Source organism: Canis aureus, chromosome 5 (genome assembly GCF_053574225.1).
Source record: "Canis aureus isolate CA01 chromosome 5, VMU_Caureus_v.1.0, whole genome shotgun sequence".
Classification (NCBI taxonomy): domain Eukaryota; kingdom Metazoa; phylum Chordata; class Mammalia; order Carnivora; family Canidae; genus Canis; species Canis aureus.
In genome coordinates, this window is record NC_135615.1 from 80,872,505 (window position 1) to 80,881,636 (window position 9,132).

The following is a 9,132-nucleotide window of genomic DNA, read 5'->3' on the forward strand; positions in this document are numbered from 1 at the left end:
GCCCTCAGGAGGCTCATGGTTTAGCAGGAAAACGAAACAAAACAAAAGGCACAACGTGCTGGGGGCCTGCAGAGGAGAGAGAGCCCAAACTCTGCCCTGGAGGGGAGGGTGGAGGAGGGCTTTTTTACCCAAGGCCTTGAAAGATGTGAAGAAGTTTCCAGCCGAAGGAGCAAGAGGAAAGAAGGGACAAAATGAACACGGTGTGGAGACATGAACATGTGTGTGTGTTTGGGGGGCAGAGGTGCCCTACTCACACGCGAGTGAGATAGCGTGAACACGGTGAACACGCCGGAAACTGGACAGTTTCAATTCACCCCCGAGCACAGTCGTGACCTCCAGGCCTGGCCGCTTGGCTGAACGCTGGGGGTGCGGAGATGAAGACACGGTCTCTGGCCCTGGGGAGCTCGTGTGTAGCAGGGCAGGTGGACGTTCATTGTTCACAAATCTGAACTAAGCGCTAAGTGCTGGGCACCAGGGAGGCCGCAGGGGCGAAATGCACGTCAGCCCAGCCTGCATGGAGCTGGCTCTCAGGCCAGGGGAACAGGCCTTCATCAGATAGTTATATAACCAAAGGACATGCCCTGGAGGTGGGATCCATGGCACCATGGGAGAGCCGGAGGGAGGAGGAAGGCTGCTGGTATAGTGGCTTAGTGTTCAGTCTCTGTAACCAGGGGGCTTGGGTTCAAATCCTGACCCTCGTACTCGAGATGCCTTATTCCTGGACCCAGAGTTTCTCACTTAGAGGGATGCGCAAAGGCCCTGAGGCAGGAATATAATTTAGGCAGGCAGGCAAGCCAGAGTGGCTGGAGGGTGGAAAGAAAGAAGTGAGGTTAACGCTGAGGATGGAAGGCAAAGTAGGTCATGGTAAGCTTTAAAGCAGAACAATGGATAAAGGAGAGGAGACACGGCCATAAACTAAGAATTATTTTGTCTGCCTTGCACGGGAGTGGAGGGAGGTTTTGTCAGGATCAGCCTCAGAAAGAGTTCATCAGTATAACAATAATAATGATCTAGCGCTTATTCTATGTGCTGGGCACTAATCCAAACGCTTAATTCTCTCGAGAATCCCTTGTGCTGGGGGGTCTATGCTCGGTGGTCTATGGAAGAAATTGAGGCTTACGGAACTCAGCTTCTCGCCCAGACGGTACACAGCTAGCAAGTGGTCAAGCTGGGACTCGAACTCAGGCAGTGTGGTTCTAGGGCCCTCACTGTTAGCTACCCAGCAGAGGGGCCCACCGGGCGAAGGTGGCAGCCTGAGAAAGATCCTTGGCACCCCGCCCCCCGCTGTGTTTACCGCGCATCTCCAATGGCCAGGCGCCATGCAAGGAGCCTTAGGAAGGGCCCAGAGATCCGCAAGACCCCATCCGAGGGATCTTGGGAACACTGCAGCCCCTGCAGAGGGCTCAGAGAAAACCTGCCGTGCAAAAGCAGTTCCGGATGTCTGTGCGCCACTAAGAGAGGAGTCCGATGTGCCTTGGAAGGTGATGAAGTTGGGCCTGTTTTAGCCTGGCGTGCTGAACCCCCTGCTGGGCTTAGAGTAAAAGATGAGGAAGCAGCAGAGGAAAGGGGCCAGAGGTTGGTGTGTGTGTGTTTGTGCACATGTGCGTGTATGCAAGCCTGTGTATGCCCCATACGTGTGCACAACAACATTCATGTGCATGAAAGTGTGGTGCCTGTGTGCCTATGTGCATGTGTCCTGTGCACGTGTCTGTATGCAGCACGTGTGCATGCGAAGGTGTGTCTGTGTGCATGTGCACACACGCATGTGTATGTGCACGTGAAGATGTGTGTGCGTGCGGGCATGTTCATCACACGGATGCACGACAGCACGCACATGTCTGTGCCTCTGTGTGCATGTGTGCACACTACGTACACAGAGGTGTATATGTCTCCATGTGCGTGGGTGCATGTATACACAGCACATGTGCGTGTGAAGGCATGTCTGTGCATGTGCATGTATGTGTGGGTCCGTGTGCAGGTGTGCATGAGTGCATGCGTGTGTGTGGAGGCGGAGGCTGGATGGTTGTTGGAAAACCAGACCCAGCCTAGGGAGGAGCACGATTCCATCGATACCTGCTGAGCCTCACGGGGGATAAGGTCCCACTCAGCTTGGCTTAGAAAGTCAGAGGTGGGACCGTAAGTCTGTCCCAAATCCTGGATCCACCACTCACGGGGTGTGGTACTTTGGGTTCCACTTCACCCTCCTAGCTTGGTCTTGTCATCCACCACAGTGGGGTGTGGGGGAGCAGCATCTGCCCCCAGGAGGTTTTGAGGACCTGGTGGGAGGGCCTGGCACATGGTCTAGGGCTTGGTACAGATGGGAATGCCTTGAGGTTTGGAGAGGAGTGCCATGGTTTGACTTTTGGATTCTTTTTTTTTTTTTTTTAATATTTTACTTATTCATGAGAGACAGAGAAAGAGGCAAAGACACAGGCAGAGGCAGAAGCAGGCTCCATGCAGAAAGTCCGATGTGGAACTTGATCCCAGGACTCCAGGATCACGCCCTGAGCTAAAGACAGACGCTCAACCACTGAGCCACCCAGGTGCCCCTGACTTTTGGATTCTGTAGTGCTCAGTGTCATCACAGTTGGTCACAGCCAGACCTATAATGCTCAGTTGGAAAAATAGGAGTCACCCTTGATTCTTCTTGCTTCCGCATATTCCACATCCAGCTCATCTCAGCAAGCCCTGTAGACTCTCCCCACACAGACCACGTCTCACCTTCCACCCCAGTGCAAGCTCTCGCCTTAGTGGTCCTTGTAAAATGACATCATGCAGACCATGCCACGTCATGGAGACTCACAGTTCTCCAGAGGGTTCCTTCCCCTGAAGTGCAGTCCATGCTTCTCACCATGATCTCCATTATCTGGCCCGACCACTTCTTCATACTCATGTTTCTACCAAGCTACTCCTTGCTTCCTCCATTCCAGCCACTGTTGCCTTCTTGGTTTCCTTCCAGTGCTCAAACTTGTTCCCAACTCTTGCGACTACTGTTGGCTCTGCTATGGAACTCTCTTCCCCCAGAACCTTGCATGGCTCCCTCGCTCCCTCACTCACTTCACTTGCATTTTCGCTCAACTGCCTCCTCCTCAGAGGGGTCTTCCCTGACCATCCATGGCAGAGATGGTCTGATATCCTCTAATATCTTCTGTCCTCTTAACTCAAGGTGATAGAATGCCTTTAGCTGGACACCTGGCTGGGCACCAGAATAAAGATTCTATTTCCTACTCCCTCTTCCCAGTCCAAGGTAGGTGTGGCCATATGACTAAGAGCTGGTCGATGGAATGGCAGGGCAGGGTGTGTGAGCGAGAAACTTTCAGGCATTTCTTGGAGGGACAGTGTATGCCCCTTCTCCTTGCTTCCTTCTGGCATCATGCAGTGTGGACGAGGAGATCAGCCACTGTGGATTGTTTGGAAGAGGGCTCTGCTCTAGGGAAGGCAGAGCCACAATGTAGAAGGAGTCAGGGTGCCTGGTTGAGCTCAGGGAGTGGAGCCATCGAACCGCCCTGGTGATGGGTGAGAGACAAGAAACATTTATTCTGTTGAAATCACTATTACGTTGGACCATGGATGATACATTCAGACAAATCTGTATTCTAATAACTACTTAATCTGAGAAGGTGCCAGGTCAGTCCTGGCCATGCTGTGTCCCCTCGCCTGTCACTTATCCCTCCCTGACTTTATGTTATGCATGTATTTTGTGAATTCATTTATTGTTGGTTTCCCTCTCTGGGATGCGAGCTCCATGCAGGCAGGGACTTGTCTGTTTGCCTTGTCCCCTGCCCTAGACCCAGCCTCAGCACTGTGCTCAGCAGAGCTGCAGTCTGTAAACACTTTTGAGTGAATAGAAGATGAGCCCCTACGTTGTGCTGATGTTTTGTTTGCATTATTGCAGCTGACGTGCTCCACGGCCCTTCAAGAGCGTTATTACTGTGCTGCCACAGAAGAGATTGAAACAGAGGGAATGCAGGCGCTCGTCTGAAATCCTCGATCCTGAAAGTGGCAGAGCCAAGATTAAACTCAGATCTGTTTTCCTACCAAATAAGCTCCTCTCTTCTTCTCCCCACAGCAGCTATTGGAATGTGGCTTTAATAGGGGAAAAAAAAAAAACCCTCAGACTCTCACAACCCAACAACAAGAAAAACTTCCCAATTAAAAATGGGCAGAAGGTTTTTAAGAGATATTTCACCAAACCAAAGAAGATGTACAAATGGCCACTAGACATGAGAAAAGATGCTCAATACCATCCGACATTAAAGAAAGGGAAATTAAAACCACAACAAAACACCACTTCACACCCCGGAGAATGGCTAGAATAAGAAACCAAAACCCCAAAACCAAAAACAACAAAAACAAAAAGGCAGGTAACACCAAGTGCTGGCGAGGCTGTGAGAACCCGGAACCCTCATTCACTGCTGCTGGGAACTAACAATGGTGCAACCACTTTGGAAAACAGTTTGTCGGTTTCTTAAAAGGTGAAGTGTGGCTTTACCACTTGACCTAAAAATTCCACTCTTAGGAACCCGCCCATGAGAAATGAAAGATCACACTCACTCAGAGACTTGCGTGTGAACATCGAGAGCAACAGCATCATTCGTAATTGCCCCAAGTTGGACACAACATGAACGTCCGTCCAGGGGTGGATGGATAGCAAAATACAGTCTACACCCACGACAGCACGCTTTCTGTCGATGAGAAGGAGCACGGTGCCGGCATGTGCGACAATTTGGAGGGACCTCGAAACACCGTTTGAGATACTGAGACAAGCCCATACAAAGGACTATATGTGGTCAGATTCCATTTATATGAAAGGTCCTAAAAAAAGGCAAATCGATAGGGACAGGAAGCAGATTAGTGGCTGCTTGGGGCTGGTAGTGGGAACACGTAGTGACCGATCACGGGCACAAGGTTTCATTTTAGAAATATGCGTGGGCACATAGGCATAGATGCATAGGCATCTCCTTTGTGCCAAAGATTTAGAAATATTTCTTTTGCCAGAAGTATTCTTTTTTTTTTTTTTTTGCCAGAAATATTCTAAAGTTAGAGTATGCATGAGTGGCTCAGTGGTTGATTGTCTGCCTTTGACTCAGATCGTGATCCCAGGGTCCTGGGATCGAGTCCTCACAGGGAGCCTGCTTCTCCCTCTGCCTGTGTCTCTGCCTCTCTCTCTGTCTCTCATGAATAAATAAATAAAATCTTAAAAAAATATTCTAAAGTCTGATTGTGGAGACTGTGGAGTAAACCTATCAAATTTACTGAAACATCATTGAATTCTGTACTTAAAATGGGTGAATTTTGTGATATGTCAATTATACTTCAATAAAGTTGTTAAATACTAGATATGTTTTAAGCCCTAGTCTCCAAAGGGAAATCATTAAGAAATTCTTAGGCAAGAGGCTCCAGGGCTCCCAGGGAGGTGACAGAGAGGAACGCCGAAGAGCCCAATCTTAGGGCCACGGCCCCAGGCTGACTCCCCATTCTGAAACACATGTGGCAAGTCTTTTAAGCTCTCCCAGCCTCAGTGTCCTCATCTGTAAAATAGGGATGATGACACCTACCTCCTAAGGCAATTTAGGGGAATTGAAAGGGGTAATGAAAGGTTTAGCAGGTGCACAGCACAGAGATATAAGGTCATATACTCTGGTCCCTTTTAGGGGAGCCACAGCTAAGCCTTGGCCCTGCTGGTGAGATACTGTGTCTGGAGGGGAGGGAATGGGATCAGCTTACTCATCAACTCATCACCTGTGCCAGATCCTACCTTGGGTTCAGGAATGTGAAGGTGAGCAGGTCTCAGTCCCTGCCTTCAGGAGGTCTGTGGGGGTGACAGTCCCATGCAAGGCACTTCTACTATGGAGGATGTAGAAGAGAACTGAGGGAGAGGGCTCAGCCCAGCCAGCAGGGAGGTCAGGGAAGGCTCCTAGACGGGCGATGTTTGCGTGGAACCTCAGGAAATACCAGAGTTAGAGGAGGGGTGGGCATCCCCGCGGCAGCAGGAGCTCGTGTGGCCCTGCTCAGCGCATGTGACCTCCCGCAGAGTGTGATGAAAGCATCAAGGGCATCTCAGATCCTCGGGCCAGAAGGGACCTTTCAAGGTCATCTTGTCCAATCACCGTGCTTGCTGGGCCTGTGCTTCAAGGCTCCAGCGAAGGAAGCTGCTGGTCCTCGACCTCGCTTTGAGGGTGAAGCTGTCGACAGCAACACCCCGTGACTCGCCCAGAGGGCTGCGATGCAGCTTCAGGTGCCAGGGGTCTCGGGGAAGTGCTCATGACGCACACAGGGGCCGGATCCACATTGGTGGGAAGTAAACACGGGCTAGAGAAATTCTGCCTCTCGAACCTGGGTGAAAGGCCTCCGCAGCAGCTGCCAGTGTCCTGACCTGGGTGGCAGGCAGTCCCCACCCCACCCCACAGAGACCCATGGGACAGAGAGAAGGAAAAGCATTAACACCTCTGGAGCCCCGGCTGTAGGCATCTCCTTTGTGCCAAAGATTTTGCTAAGTGGTTTATGCAGCTCTGCGGGGAGGTGGGGGTGCTCATCTCCATTTGACCCACGCTCACCCTGGAGCTCCCAGAATTTCAGTGACTAGCCCAAGGTTAGAGGGGTCGGGAAGAGGTCAGGTTCCCATGGTGCCTGCTGCTTCCCCTTCCACTCCACCTTTGTCCAACGTCATCCAGCATCTGACAGCCACCTCAGGGACACACTGGTGTAACAGGCACCTATGGAAATGCCACATCTTTTATTTTATTTTAAGATGTTATTTATTTATTAGAGAATGAACGAGAGAGAACACAGGCAGGGGGAGGGGTGGAGGGAGAAGCAGACTCCCTGATGAGCAAGGAGCCCAACATGGGGCTCCACCCCGGGACCCTGGATTCAACACATTCACATGTTTAAAAAAATTTTAGTTTATTTTTTAAGTAACCTCTACACCCCATGAGGGGCTCAAACCCACAACCCTGAGATCAAGAGTCACATGCTCCACCAACTGAGCCAGCCAGGTGCCCCCACATTCACATTTTGAAAGAAAGGTACACTTTGCTCATTGTAATTTGTTAAATTCTAAAATATGAAAGTAAATACCAGAAAAGTTGAAACTGCAACATATAATAAACCTGAAACAAAACACAGTGCAAGGAAAAGGATAATGACTCATTGGAAGACCCACAGCACATTTTTCCCGTGGGGGCCACAGAACCCCTGTGTTTGCCGAGTTGATACCATCTTGCATATACCATATTGTGCCCTGATTTTTTCTTCTCGAAATTGTATCATAAACATTTCCTTTGCTACTTCAACTTCCCTGGAAACATTTGGCAACACAATCTTCATCAATCTGAATGAGTTTACTTAACCCATCTCCTGTTCTCGGATATTTAAAGTCATTCTCATTTTTTTTCTTCCAATACAGCGTTTCAAAAATCCCCCAACAGGTAAGGTGGCTGCAGCAGCTCCCCACCCCTCCCCGGGTTTCTAAGGAGGCACGTTTAGAGGTCAACACATCTGCCTCCACCAAAGGGCCACCAGACAGAGAGGGGGAAGGCAGAGGGACAACCACGCACGTGCTAGGAGCTTCCCTAGCATTTTCCACGGTTTTGGGAGGTAGACACTCTTCTCCCCATTTCATTGTGGGGGAAACCAGGGCTCAGGACGTTGAGGGGCAGGATGACAGTCTTTGAGCTGACTCAAGCCAGGATTTGAAGCCTGCCCGACTCTCTCTCCACCCCTTCCTGTTCTGCCTTGAGTGCGTCCAGAGGACCACAGTTCTACTACCCGATGGGATGACTGCTGCCTTCTCCTCTCAGATGGTCACATAAAAATGCTGCTGCTTTGTGGGGCCATTTGACTGGAAACCTCAGTGCTAAGAGCAGTGGTTTCCAGCCTACTTGGGAGGACTCAGATTCCCGGGGTGGGGCGGGGGGGACAGTCTCACCAATGTTTGTTCTTATTCTTTTTTTTTTTTCTTAAGATTTTATTTATTTATTCACAAGAGAGAGAGAGACAGAGTCAGAGACAGAGGCAAGCTCCCTGCAGGGACCCGATGTGGGACTGGATCTTGGGGCCCCGGGATCACGCCCTGAACCGAAGGCAGATGCTCAACCGCTGAGCCACCCAGGCACCCCTATTTGTTCCTACTCTAACGCCCATCCTGTTCCCACTCTCCCAGAGACTGTGGCCCTTCTTGGGGGGTTAACCTTGAACTTACTCTAATTCATAGATTCTTTCGCAGAGCAATTAACTTGCAAAGTTTTACACCCTGCCTTTTGTTAATAGCTGATAGGTTGGAGAACCCTACCCCTGCGGGGGCCGGGGGGGGGGGGGGGCAGGTGTGTCCCAGGACACAGGTGGAGAACCAGGAAGGGCATTACAAAAGATTTTGGAGCTGCCAAAAGCAGCCCTTGAAAATCCCCCCACTAAGGTTCCCGCACCTGGCTCAGAAAGGCCTTCAGCAGATCTGGTTTTCAACGCCCCTTCTTGGACACACAGAAGACTACAATTCCCAGCATCCTTCGCAGTCAGTCAGGGTCATGTGACTACTTTGAGCCAATAGGGTGTGAGTAGATGTGCCACTGCTGGCCAGTGCATTCAAAAGCAGGTGTCTCTTCTCTCCACTGCCTCTAGCCTACCATGGAGACTCCAGAAGCCACATGTTGGGATAGCAGAGTCACCGAGTGGTGGCACCTCCATCAGCCCAGGTCCCTGAGTGACCCTGAAGCAGAGAGCCACCTGCTAGCCTGCATTAGACACAATACAACAGAGAGAAAGAGACGTTTGCTGTGTCGAGTCCCTGAGAGACCAGGGATATTTACTACTGCAATGCAACTTAGACAATGCTTGCCTACTTGAGTTCCTAGCACAGGACCTGGCCCGTGGCGGTGCTCAGAGTTTTTTCTTGTCCCCTCCCTTAGTGACTCAGGCATAAACCACATGCCACCAGAAAGGGCAGGTATAGGGGAGAAAGATTTCACTGACCTGGGAAAGATCCTGTTGCCCTACAACGGAACGTTCTGCAAATCACAAGGCCTGTCCGTTCCCAGGTTAAAGAAGAATAAATTGTTCCTGGTTGATGATAACAATCATTTTAACGAAACATCCCGAGAGGGTTCTATGGACATGATCGTCTAAACTGTCCTA